Raw genomic sequence first — 12,602 nt, 5'->3', positions numbered from 1 at the left:
GAACTGTCACAGATCAGATAAGGTCATAGAACTGTCACAGATCAGATAAGGTCATATTCTTGTCACAGAGCAAATATAGTCATATTCCTGTCACAGTTCAAATATAGTCATAGTCCTGTTACAGACCTGATAATGTTATATTCCTGTCACAGATCAGATAGCTTCATATTCCTGTCACAGATCAGATAAGGTCATATTCCTGTCACAGATCAGATAAGGTCATATTCTTGTCACAGATCAGATATAGTCATATTCCTGTCACAGATCAGATATAGCCATAGTCCTGTTACAGATCAGATAAGGTCATATTCCTATCACAGATCAGATAAGGCCATGTTCCTGTCACAGATCAGATAAGATCATATTCCTGTCACAGCTCAGATAAGGTCATATTCCTGTCACAGATGAGATAAGGTCATGGTCTAGTCACAGATCAGATATAATCGTAGTCCAGTCACAGTTCCATTAAGATCATATTCCTGTCACAGAGCAGATAAGGTCATATTGCTGTCACAGAGAAAATAAAGTCATATTCCTGTCACAGATCAGATAAGGTCATATTCCTGTCACAGATCAGATGAGGTCATAGGCCTAGAAATTCAGTTGGTTGCGCCAGCCGGTAGCGCCTTAGGAGGAGTAGATGTCGGGCGCTAGGCGGCTAGTGGCCGGGCGCAGCGCGATCTGCGCCTCTCCCCAACTTCACTCACGGTTTAGCGGTGGCGCAAAGTCTTTGCGCGCGCTCAGCTGCGCGCGCAGATCCTGACGTCATTTCTTCGTGCAACGCCCTTTGTGCACCCCAAACCGGAAATTCAGTCACGACGCCCTCTTGTGCGCCTGGCGCCCCTAGCGACTGGTAGAGTGGAACGATGCTCAGTCGATGCGGGGCGCGGGGGGCGCAAATTAAAGGGCCCTCCTCCTGCACTAGAAAAGGCTGCCATTTCGCAGCACTCCTTCTTGAGAGACGGATCTTTGCAGAGAGACCAAGGTAGAGAGCTTTCTGCTTTGACTCAACACTCGGACAGGTACTTGTGGCTTCAGGCCACAGCTTTCCACTTGTCTTTGCCTTCATTGACATATCATTGTTTGCTAACATATTATGGGGGCTGCAATGGGTGCAAACGCTGGCCTTCTCCATTGCATCCAAAGGGCTCACAGACGCCGTGAGAGAGTGGCAGTCCTGGCTAGACGGAGAGGGGGCAACAGGCGTCGGGAACAGAGGCCTTACCCACCCAGGGTATACCGCCAGCAGTTCTCCTATCTGAACATGTCTGACGAGCAGTGTGTTCGGAGGCTGCGATTCCGAAGGGCGGTGGTCACTGAGATCTGCCACCTGCTTAGTGGTGATCTGCAGCTACATCTGAGGAGCAGGACGTCTCTGTCGGTGGCAGTGAAGGTGACGGTGGCTCTCAACTTCTATGCCACCGGCTCCTTCCAATCCGCTACTGGGGACATTTCCAACAGCTCCCAGTTCGCCGTGCATTGCTGCATCCGCCAGGTGACCAATGCCCTTTTCAAAAGGCGACGTCAGTTCATCTCCTTCTCCATGGCCCTTGCCAAGCAGCAACAGCGTGCAATGGGCTTTGCAGCATTCGCGGGCTTCCCCATGGTGCAGGGCGCCATTGACTGCATGCATGTGGCTTTGCGGGCACCTCTGGAGAATTCCGAGGATTACCGCAACCGGAAGGGCTACCATTCGCTCAACGTCCAGCCGGTGTGTGACCACAGGCAGCTCATCCTAGCTGTCAATGCACCCTTTCCAGGCAGCAGCCACGATGCCTTCATCCTGCGCCAGACTTCTGTGGCAGACATGTTCCAGGCCCAGCCTCACCCACGAGGATGGCTTCTCGGGGACAAAGGCTATCCTTTGTGTACCTGGCTGATGACCCCGCTCCGTGCGCCCAGCACCGCTGCTGAAGAGGGATACAACGACAGCCATCAAGCGACCAGGAACATCATTGAGCAAACAGTCGGCGTCCTGAAGCAACGGTTCCGCTGTCTGGATCGTTCTGGTGGAGCCCTACAATATTCGCCGGAGCGAGTCTCCCATTTCGTGGTCGTGTGCTGCATGCTGCACAACCTGGCTATCCGCAGGACTCAGCCACTGCCACCAGAGATTGGAGGACCACCTGAGGAGGAGGAGGAGGAGGAGGACCAGCACAGGAGGGAGGCAGAAAGTGCAAGGGCCGCCCGTCGCCGGCTTATTGAACGTCGGTTCTAGGCCCCCTCTCAGGGAATGGCTTGTGCCAATGTCAGCAGATGAATGAAGCCACTCCACAAGCCCTCAGCCGAGCAGGGCAACCAGGACTTGCCAAAAAAACCATGCACAGTGCGATTTAAGAACATTAATTTATTGCAAACCTCTGCCCTTCCCACATTACAACCTCATGTTGAGAAGCCCCCTCCAAAAACACAAAACTAACAGTCTCGGCCTTACAAAAACAAAGAAAGACACCAGTCTCGGCCTTACAAAAACAAAGAAAGACACCAGTCTCGGCCTTACAAAAACCACAAAGCATTTGTGCAGACCTTCTACTTTTTGCCCTGCGAGGGTGATGCCTTTCGCATCCTTGCCTGGCCCCCGCCCTGCAGCTCCTCCTCAATGGGAGCCCAGTGGCTGCAGCAAGGCTGGGGGAAGGCTGCTGAGGGTCAGATGGCGAGACGGCAGATGCCCTTGGGGGTCGGCCTGCACCAGCTCTGGCCCTGGAGGGGCCGGCTGCTGACTGCTCCAACTCTGCTTGGGCGGCAGCAGTCTGTCCAGCGGCTCATGGCAGCTGCAATGGCGGAGTGGCAGTGTCGGCTGCAGGAATGGTGCCAACCTGACAGATCGCAGGTGCTCCCTGGTCGCCTGATACATTGGCACTCGCACAGGCCAGCACTGCAGCATGCGCAGCAAACAGCTGAAGAACAGACTGCTGGGCTGCTGCTGCGCGGCGAGTGCCCTGGCGATGCCTGGCTGATCCAGCGAGGGTGGCAGCAGTTAGTGCTCGTGTGGCCCTGGTCTGTGTCCGCATGACAACAGCCAGTGAATGGACGGCACGACTGAGCACTTGGCTCGAAGCCGCCTGTGCTGCCGCCAAGTCCTGTAGACTCCTGGCCTGTGCTGCTCCAAATTGCTGCACACTCCTTGACAAACACTCAATGGAATCAGGCATCCTTGCCACTGCAGCCATGAGCTCATTGTGCCTGCGCTCAGCCTGGACGGCCATTTCCTCCAGGAGCCGCACCTCCTCTGCGCTCACCGTCGCAGGACTGGAGGCCGCACTCACCCTCTGGGGAGAAGTCCGCCGACCTTCCCCACCCCTCCCGCGTTGCTGCAGCCCGCTGGGCCCCGGAGCTTCACTCTCCTCCGACCCTTCCCCCCGGCTCCCCTCCAGGGAAGACGTGTCCCCTTCATCGCCATGGGCTGGCGCGGCTGAGGGTGGCACTGATGGGCCGGCTTCCTCTTCCTCCTCCTCGAATTCGGAATCGCTGACAGTGGCAGCTTGAGGGCCCGCCTCCTCACCTGGCGATTCACCATCTGAAAGCAGGAAGGCACAAGAGTAGCTTTAGAGCGAGGACAGGGCGGCAGCGAGGGAGGCATGAGTGCTGCCATGCACTGCATTGGTCGGACAGTGGCAAAGGATGCTGATCTGAGGCGCAAGTGGAAAGAGAGAGGTCAAAAAGGTGATGCCCTTACCATTGGTGCCCAGAACAGGGTCGGCATCTCCACTGGCGACGGGGCCAATCAGCCGGCCTGCCATAGTGCGCTCCACACGCTGGTCGAGGTCGGAGAGCTCTTTGACGTCAGGACGGCCTCCCCCGGTCTCACTTAGTTTCCGCCGGTTGTGCGCCACCTTGGCCTGCAAGAGAAAGGACGGCCTCTAAGTACAGTGTGAAGCCCTGATCTTGTCTGCAATGCCTCCCATGGTCGAATAGCTTGTACAGTGTGTAAAGTGCTGAATGTGCAAGTGATTTTCATGACAGTCCCATAGCTGCTGGATGAGGGCTGGCCATTAGGGCTTTCAGGTCCCTTTGCCCATAACCTGAGGTGCACATGTAGGGATGAGGAGGACACTGGAAAGGGTACTCACCCTGACAACCCGAGTGAGGTCGTTGAACTTTTTCCGGCATTGCACAGGAGTCCTGGCAACCACGCTGTTGGAAGACACCCTGCTTGAGACCTCCCTCCAGGCTTTCCGGTAGGCGCTGGGCAGCGGCCTCCTACCACATTCTGGGAACAGAACATGGCGCCTGCGCTCCACTCCGCCAACCAGCACCCTCAGGTCACCGTCGCTGAAGCGCTGCGCTCTCTCCCTGGCCGTCTCCATAGCCCTGGGCGTTGTGCAGATGAAGCAGAAGTGGTCAGGCCTAGGTTGAGGGCTGCAGTGTGCAGGGTGTGGCAGGCAAACAAATCCACCCTCCCCCTTTAAGAGCTGACCGGCGCCAGAGTGTCTGCCGTCAATCAACAACTCGCCGCACCTGCGCTGCGCCCGGCCTCGGGGGTATCGCTCAGCACCGCCGGCTTAGCGCCTAAAGATAGTCATGCATCGCCTGTTTTAGCGCAGCAGCAACCTCTTGGGGCGATGCGACTGAATATCGGCGAAGGTGGCGCGACTTTGCGCCGGGCGCAAGCTTTAGCGGCCAAACGTGGCTATACTGAATTTCTAGGCCATAGTCTTTTCACAGATCAGATAAGATCATAGACCAGTCACAGTTCAGGTAAGATCATATTCCTGTCACAGAGCAGATTATGTCATAGTCCTGTCACAGCTCAGATAAGGTCATATTCCTGTCAAAGATCAGATAAGGTCATATTACTGTCACAGATCAGATAAGATCATAATCTTGTCACAGATCAGATAAGGTCATAGTCTTGGCACAGACCAGATTAGATCATAGTCCATTCACAGTTCAGATAAGATCATATTCCTGTCACAGTGCAGATTATGTCATAGTCCTCTCACACATCAGATAAGGTCATATTCCTGTCACAGATCAGATATGACCATAGTCCTGTCACTGATCAGATTATGTCATATTCATGTCACAGATCAGATATAGTCATATTCCTGTCACAGATCAGAAAAGGTCATATTCCTGTCACAGATCAGATAAGGTCATATTCCTGTCACAGATCAGAGAAGGCGATATTCCTGTTACAGATTAGATATGTCAATAGTCCTGTCACAGATCACAAAATGTCATACTCCTGTCACAGACCAGATAAGGTCATAATCTTGTAACAGACCAGATAAGGTCATATTCCTGTCACAGATCAGATAAGGTCATGCACTTGTCACAGATCAGATATAGTGATATCCCTGTCACAGATCAGATATAGTCATAGTCCTGTTACAGATCAGATAAGGTAATATTCCTGTCACAGATCAGATAAGGTCATATTCCTGTCAGAGATCAGATAAGGTCATATTCCTGTCACAGATCAGTTAAGGTCATATTCCTGTCAGAGATCAGATAATATCATATTCCTGTCAGAAGAGATATGGCCATAGTCATGTCACAGATCAGCGAAGATCATAGTCCAGTCACTGGTCAGATAAGATCATATTCCTGTCACAGAGCAGATATAATCTCAGTCCTGTCACAGATCAGATATAGTCATTTTCCTGTCACAAATCAGGTAAGGTCATATTCCTGTCACGGATCAGATAAGATCATAATCCAGTGACAGATCAGACAAGGTCATATTGCTGTCACAGGAGCAGATAAAGTCATATTCCTGTCACAGATCAGATATAGTCAAAGTTCTGTTCCAGATCAGATAATGTCATATTCCTGTTACAGATCAGATAAGGTCATATTCTTGTCACAGATCAGATATATTCATCTTCCTTTCACAGATCAGATAAGGTCATATATATTGTCACAGATCAGATATAGTCATATTCCTGTAATGGATTAGATATACTAATATTCCTGTCACAGATAAGACATAGTCATATTCCCGTCACAGATCGGAGAAGGTGATATTCCTGTTACAGATTAGATATGTCAATAGTCCTGTCACAGATCACAAAATGTCATATTCCTGTCACAGACCAGATAAGGTCACAATCTTGTAACAGACCAGATAATGTCATATTCCTGTCACAGATCAGATAAGGTCATGTTCCTGTCACAGATCAGATAAGGTCATATTCCTGTTACAGATCAGATAAGGTCATATTCCTGTCACAGCTCAGATAAGGCCATATTCATGTCACAGATCAGATAATGTCATAGTCTTGTCACAGATCAGATAACGTCATACTCCTGTCACAGACCAGATGTGACCATAGTCCTGTCACAGTTCAGATAAGATCGTAGTCCAGGCACAGATCAGATAAGGTCATATTGCTGTCACAGATCAGATAATGTCATAGTCTTGTCACAGATCAGATAAGATCATAGTCCAGTCACAGTTCAGATAAGATCATAGTCCTGTCACACAGCGGATATGGTCTTATTCCTGTCACACATCAGATAAGCTCATAGACCTGTCACAGATCAGATGACGTCATATTTCTGTCACAGATCAGATACGATCATAGTCCAGGCACAGATCAGATAAGGTCATATTGCTGTCACAGAGAAGATAAAGTCATATTCCTGTCACAGATCAGATATAGTCATAGTCCTGCCACAGATCAGATAAGGTCATATTCCTGTCACTGCTCAGATAAGGCCATATTCCTGTCACAGATCAGATAAGGTCATAGTCTTGTCACAGATCAGATAAGGTCATATACATGTCACAGCTCAGATAAGATCATATTCCTGTTACAGATCAGATAAGGTCATATTCCTGTCACAGCTCAGATAAGGCCATATTCATGTCACAGATCAGATAATGTCATAGTCTTGTCACAGATCAGATAACGTCATATTCCTGTCACAGACCAGATATGATCATAGTCCTATCACAGATCAGATAAGATCATAGTCCAGGCACAGATCAGATAAGGTCATATTGCTGTCACAGAGAAGATAAAGTCATATTTATGTCACAGATCAGATATAGTCATAGTCCTGTTCCAGATCAGATAATGTCATATATCTGTCACAGGTCAGATAAGGTCATATTCCTGTCACAGCTCAGATATGATCATATTCCTGTCACAGCTCAGATAAGGTCATAGTCTTTTCACAGATCAGATAAGATCATAGACCAGTCACACTTCAGGTAAGCTCATATTCCTGTCAGAGAGCAGATTGTGTCATAGTCCTGTCACAGCTCAGATAAGGTCATATTCCTGTCACAGCTCAGATAAGGTCATATTACTGTCACAGATCAGATATAGTCATATTCCTGTCACAGATCAGATAAGGTCATATTCCTGTCACAGATCAGATAAGGTCATATTCTTGTCACAGATCAGATAAAATCATATTCCTGTCACAGATCAGATATAGTCATAGTCCTGTTCCAGATCAAATATGGTCATATTCCTGTCACAGATCAGATGAGGACATATTCCTGTCACAGATCAGATAAGGTCATATTCTTGTCACAGATCAGATATAGTCATATTCCTGTCACAGATCAGATATAGTCATGGGCCTAGAAATTCAGCATAGCCACTTTTGGGGCGGTAAAGTCGGGCGGCCGCTAAAGTTTGCACCCGCCGGAAAGTGGAGGGCAGTTCGCCGAAATTCAGTAGCTTTGGCCAAGGAGTTTGCTCGAGCGCTAAAACTGGCGTTGCACGGCTATCCTTAGGCGCTAAGCCGGTGGTGCAGACTGATACCGCCGAGGCCGGGCGCAGCACAGGTGCGGTCATGTTTTGATTGACAGCAGACACCCTGGCGCCGGCCAGCTCTTAAAGGGGGAAGGGTCGACTTGGTCTGCTGCCACGCCCTGGATACTGCAGCCCTCCAGCTAGGCCTAAACACTGCTGCTGGAGAGAAATAGCGCCAGGAAGGATGCAGAGGGCCCGTGAGCGAGCGCAGTGCTTCTCTGGCCATGATTTAAAGGTGCTGGTTAGGGCTTTGGAGAAGAGAAGCCATATCTTGTTCCCGGACAGTGGCAAGAAGCCTCCCAACAGGGTGTACAGGAGAGCCTGGAGGGATATCGCCCAGAGGGTCACAGCCACCTGCGATGTCCCCCGGACTGTTGTCCAATGCCGGAAAAAGTTTAACGACCTCACTCGGATTGTCAGGGTGAGTACCCTTTCCAGTGTCCTCCTCATCCTTGCATGTGCACCTCACATTATGGGCAAAGGGACCTCAAAGGCCTAATGGCCAGCCCTCATCCAGCAGCTATGGCACTGGCATGAACATCAATTGCACTTTCTGCACTTTACACACTGGCCAAGCTATTCGATCATGGGAGGCAGTGCACACAACAACAGGGCACCACACTGGCCAAGCTATTCCACCATGGGAGGCAGTGCACACAACAACAGGGCACCACACTGTACTTAGAAGCCGCCCTTTCTCTTGCAGGCCAAGCTGGCCCAGAATCTGAAGAGCCGGACTGTCACCGGGGGAGGCCGTCCCCAGTTCCAGCAGCTCAGTGACCTGGAGGAGCGCGTGGGTCGACTCATGGGTGCCCGGGTGATTGGCCCCGTTGCAATTGGAGATGCTGACCCTGTGCTGGGCCCCAATGGTAAGGACATGACTTTTTGGACCTCTCTCGTTCCCCTTGCGCTTCAGATCTACATCCTTTGCCACTGTCCGACCAATGCGCAGAATGCCACCACTCATGCCTCCCTCACTGATGCCCTGTCCTCACTCTAAAGCTACTCTTGTGCCTTCCTGCTTTCAGCTGGTGAGGAGGAGGTCCCTGAAGCTGCGAGTGTCAGTCCCTCGGAAGAGGAGGACGAGGAGGAGCAAGAGGAAGGCGGCCCATCGGGGGAACCCTCATCCGCGCCAGGGGATGGCAATGGAGGGGACACGTCTTCCCTGGAGGAGAGCCAGGGGGAAGTGTTGCAGGGGGGTGTAGCTCCTGTGCCCAGTGGCGTCCAGCCACGCGGGAAGGGTCGGGCAGCACAGCTGCCTTCTCCCCAGAGGGGGGAAGTGTTGCAGGGGAGTGTAGCTCCTGTGCCCAGTGGCGTCCAGCCATGCGGGAAGGGTCGGGCAGCTCGGCTGCCTTCTCCCCAGAGGGGGGAAGTGTTGCAGGGGAGTGTAGTTGCTGGGCCCAGTGGCGTGCAGCCACGCGGGAAGGGTCGAGCAGCTCGGCTGCCTTCTCCCCAGAGGGAAAGCCCGGCCTCCAGTCCGGAGACGGTCCTCGCCCGGGAGGTGCGCCTCCTTGATCAAATGTCCGCGGACTCGGATCGTCGGCACACCGAGTTCATGGGGGTTGTGGCACGGTTGCCTGAGGCCATTGAGTCCCTGGCTCATAGTGTGTCCGATTTCGGGGCCTCACAGGCCAGGGGTTTCGAACAACTCGCGGCAGCACAGGCCAGGGGTCTCGAACAATTCGGGGCATCACAGGACGTGAGTCGGGCCGAATTCGGGGCATCACAGGACGCGAGTCGGGCCGAATTGAGGGCAGCACAGGACGCGAGTCGGGCCGAATTCAGGGCAGCACAGGACGCGAGTAGGGACGAATTCAGGGCAGCACAGGCAGCGAGTGGACAGTTGATCAGTGGTGCCGTGCAGTCACTGGCTGGTCTGATGCGGGCACAGACCAGGGCAGTACGGGCACTCACTGCTGCCACACTCGCTGTGTCAGGCAGGCATCGCCAGGGCACCCGCCGCGCTGCAGCAGCACAGCGGTCTGGCCTTCACCAGATTGCTGCGCTTGCTGCAGTGCCAGCCCGGCCGAGTGCCAGTGTCTCAGGCGAGCAGCGAGCGCCTGGCATCAGCCAGCTCGCCCCCATTGCTGCAGCCGCCACTGCCACTCCCCCAGCGAAGCTGCGACGAGCTGCTGGAGAGACTGATGCTGCCCAGCCACAGCTGCAGCAGTCAGCAGCCGGCCCCTCGAGGGCCAGAGCTCATCTAGGCCGACCCCCAAGGGCATCTGCCGTCACGCAATGTGCCCCTCAGGAGCCTTCCCCCAGCCTTGCAGCACCCACAGGGCCCAGGTTGAGGCGGAGCAGCAGGTCGGCCAGGGGCCGGAAAAGCCTGGACAAGGACTCGCCCTCTCGGCACACAAAGTAGAGTGTGTTGGCAAATGTTTTTTTATATGGGGGTGGTTGTGTTGTCTATGGGGGGGGTTCTTTTGGTAAGGCCGAGGATGAAGGCCATTTGGATGGACAAGTTTTGTTATTCCTCCCCAGGTTGTGGGAGTGAGATATGTTTTTGACTGTTTTTTGGGGGTGTTGTCTGTTTTTGGGTTTCATGTGGGAAGGGCCCTGAGTTTGTTCAATAAAGCTTTTTCTTTATTCAGCTTGTCCATGTGTGATGTTTCAAGTGGTTGTTGCGTTAACCGGCTGAGGGCTTGCGGAGCAGCTGCATTCATGTGCCTTCATTGCCACAAGCTATTCCCTGACAGGGGGCCTAGAAGTGTCATTCAATAAGCCGCCGACGGACGGCCCTTGGACCTTGTGGCTCCCTCCTGGGCTGGTACTCCTCCTCCTCCTCCTCCTCCTCCTCCTCATGGTCCTCCTGCTCGTCCTCCTGAGGTGGTGGTCCAACGTGAGGTGGCAGTGCCTGAGTCCTGCGGATAGCCAGGTTGTGCAGCATGCAGCAAACGACGACGAACTGGGAGACTCTATCCGGCGAATACTGCAGAGATCCGCCGGAGCGATCCAGGCAGCGGAACTGTTGCTTGAGGACGCCAATCGTTTGCTCTATGATGTTCCTTGTGGCTTGATGGCTTTCGTTGTATGCCTCCTCAGCAGGGGTCCTGGGCGCGTGGAGCGGGGTCATGAGCCATGTACACAAAGGATAGCCTTTGTCCCCGATAAGCCATCCTCTTGGGGGAGGCTGTGCCTGGAACATGTCAGCCACAGTAGTCTGGCGCAGGATAAATGCATCGTGGCTGCTGCCTGGAAAGCGGGCATTGACAGCTAGGATACGCTGCCTGTGGTCACACACCAGCTGTACATTGAGGGAATGGTAGCCCTTCCGGTTGCGGTAATCCTCGGCATTGTCGATAGGTGCCCGCAAAGCCACATGCGTGCAGTCAATGGCGCCCTGCACCATGGGGAAGTCGGCGATCCTCGCAAATCCGACTGCACGCTGCTCCTGCCTCTCTAGGGTCATGGGGAAGGAGATGAATTGGTGTCTCCTTGTGAAAAGGGCATCGGTGACCTGCCGGATGCAGCGATGCACGGCGAACTGGGAGATGTTAGCTATGTCCCCAGCAGCGGCTTGGAAGGAGCCGCTTGCATAAAAGTTCAGAGCCACCGTGACCTTCACTTCCACCGACAGGGACATCCTGCACATCAGCTGTGGACACAGATCTCTGTGAAGCAGCTGGCAGATCTCTGCAACCACCTCCCTTCTGAAGCGCAGCCTCTTAACACACTGCGCGGCAGTCATGGTGAGATAGGACACCTGCTGGCGGTATTCCCTGAGTGGGTGAGGCCTACGTTGCCGACGCCTGATGCCCCCTCTGCGTCTAGGCATGGCTGCCCCTCTCACACAGCGTCTGCGAGCCCTTCGCACATAATGCTGGAACTGAGGGTTGGAACCCCATGCAGCCCCCATAATATACTTGCAAACAATGAAATCACAATGAGGCAAATTTCCAAGCTCTGGCCAGAAGCCAAAAATACCTCTCCTATGTTGGGCCAAATCAATAAGGTGTCTTCCTTGGTCTCTGTCCAGAAATCCGTTGCAGAAAAGTCATTGCAGCAAAATGGCTGGCCTTTATAGTTCAGTGTAAGTGCCCTTTAATTAGCGCTCCCCGAGGCCCGCAGGGCCTCTGCTGCGTTCCACTTCACAGTTCTTAACACCGCCACGCCCACAATGGGTGGGCGCGACTGAAGTTCCGGTTTGGGGCGCACAAAGGGCGTTGCACGACGAAATGACGTCATAAGTTGCGCGCGCAGCTGAGCGTGCGCAAACACATTGCGCCGGCGCTAAATGTCTACTGAAGTTGGGCGTAGGCGCAGATCGTCCTGCGCCCGGGCGCTAAGTGCCTAGCGCTCGAGATCTACCCCTCCTAAGGCGCTAACGGCTGGCGAACGCAACTGAATTTCTAGGCCATAGTCCTGTTACAGATCAGATAAGGTCATATTCCTATCACAGATCAGATAATGCCATGTTCCTGTCACAGATCAGATAAGATCAAATTCCTGTCACAGCTCAGATAAGGTCATATTCCTGTCACAGATGAGATAAGGTCATAGTCTAGTCACAGGTCAGATGAGATCATAGTCCAGTCACAGTTCCGTTAACATCATATTCCTGTCACAGAGCAGATAAGGTCATATTGCTGTCACAGCGAAGATAAAGTCATATTCCTGTCACAGCTCAGATAAGGTCATATTCCTGTCACAGATCAGATGAGGCCATAGCCTTTTCACAGATCAGATAAGATCATAGACCAGTCACAGTTCAGGTAAGATCATATTCCTGTCACAGAGCAGATTATGTCATAGTCCTGTCACAGCTCAGATAAGGTCATATTCCTGTCAAAGATCAGATAAGGTCATATTCCTGTCACAGCTCAAATAAGGTCATATTACTGTCACAGATCAGATTAGATCATAGTCCATTCACAGTTCAGATAA

Source organism: Somniosus microcephalus, chromosome 2 (genome assembly GCF_052327205.1).
Source record: "Somniosus microcephalus isolate GS21.2 chromosome 2, FLI_Smic_1.0, whole genome shotgun sequence".
NCBI classification, from domain to species: Eukaryota; Metazoa; Chordata; class Chondrichthyes; order Squaliformes; family Somniosidae; genus Somniosus; species Somniosus microcephalus.
The sequence above is the reverse complement of the archived record's forward strand: the minus strand, read 5'-3'. Positions refer to the sequence as shown.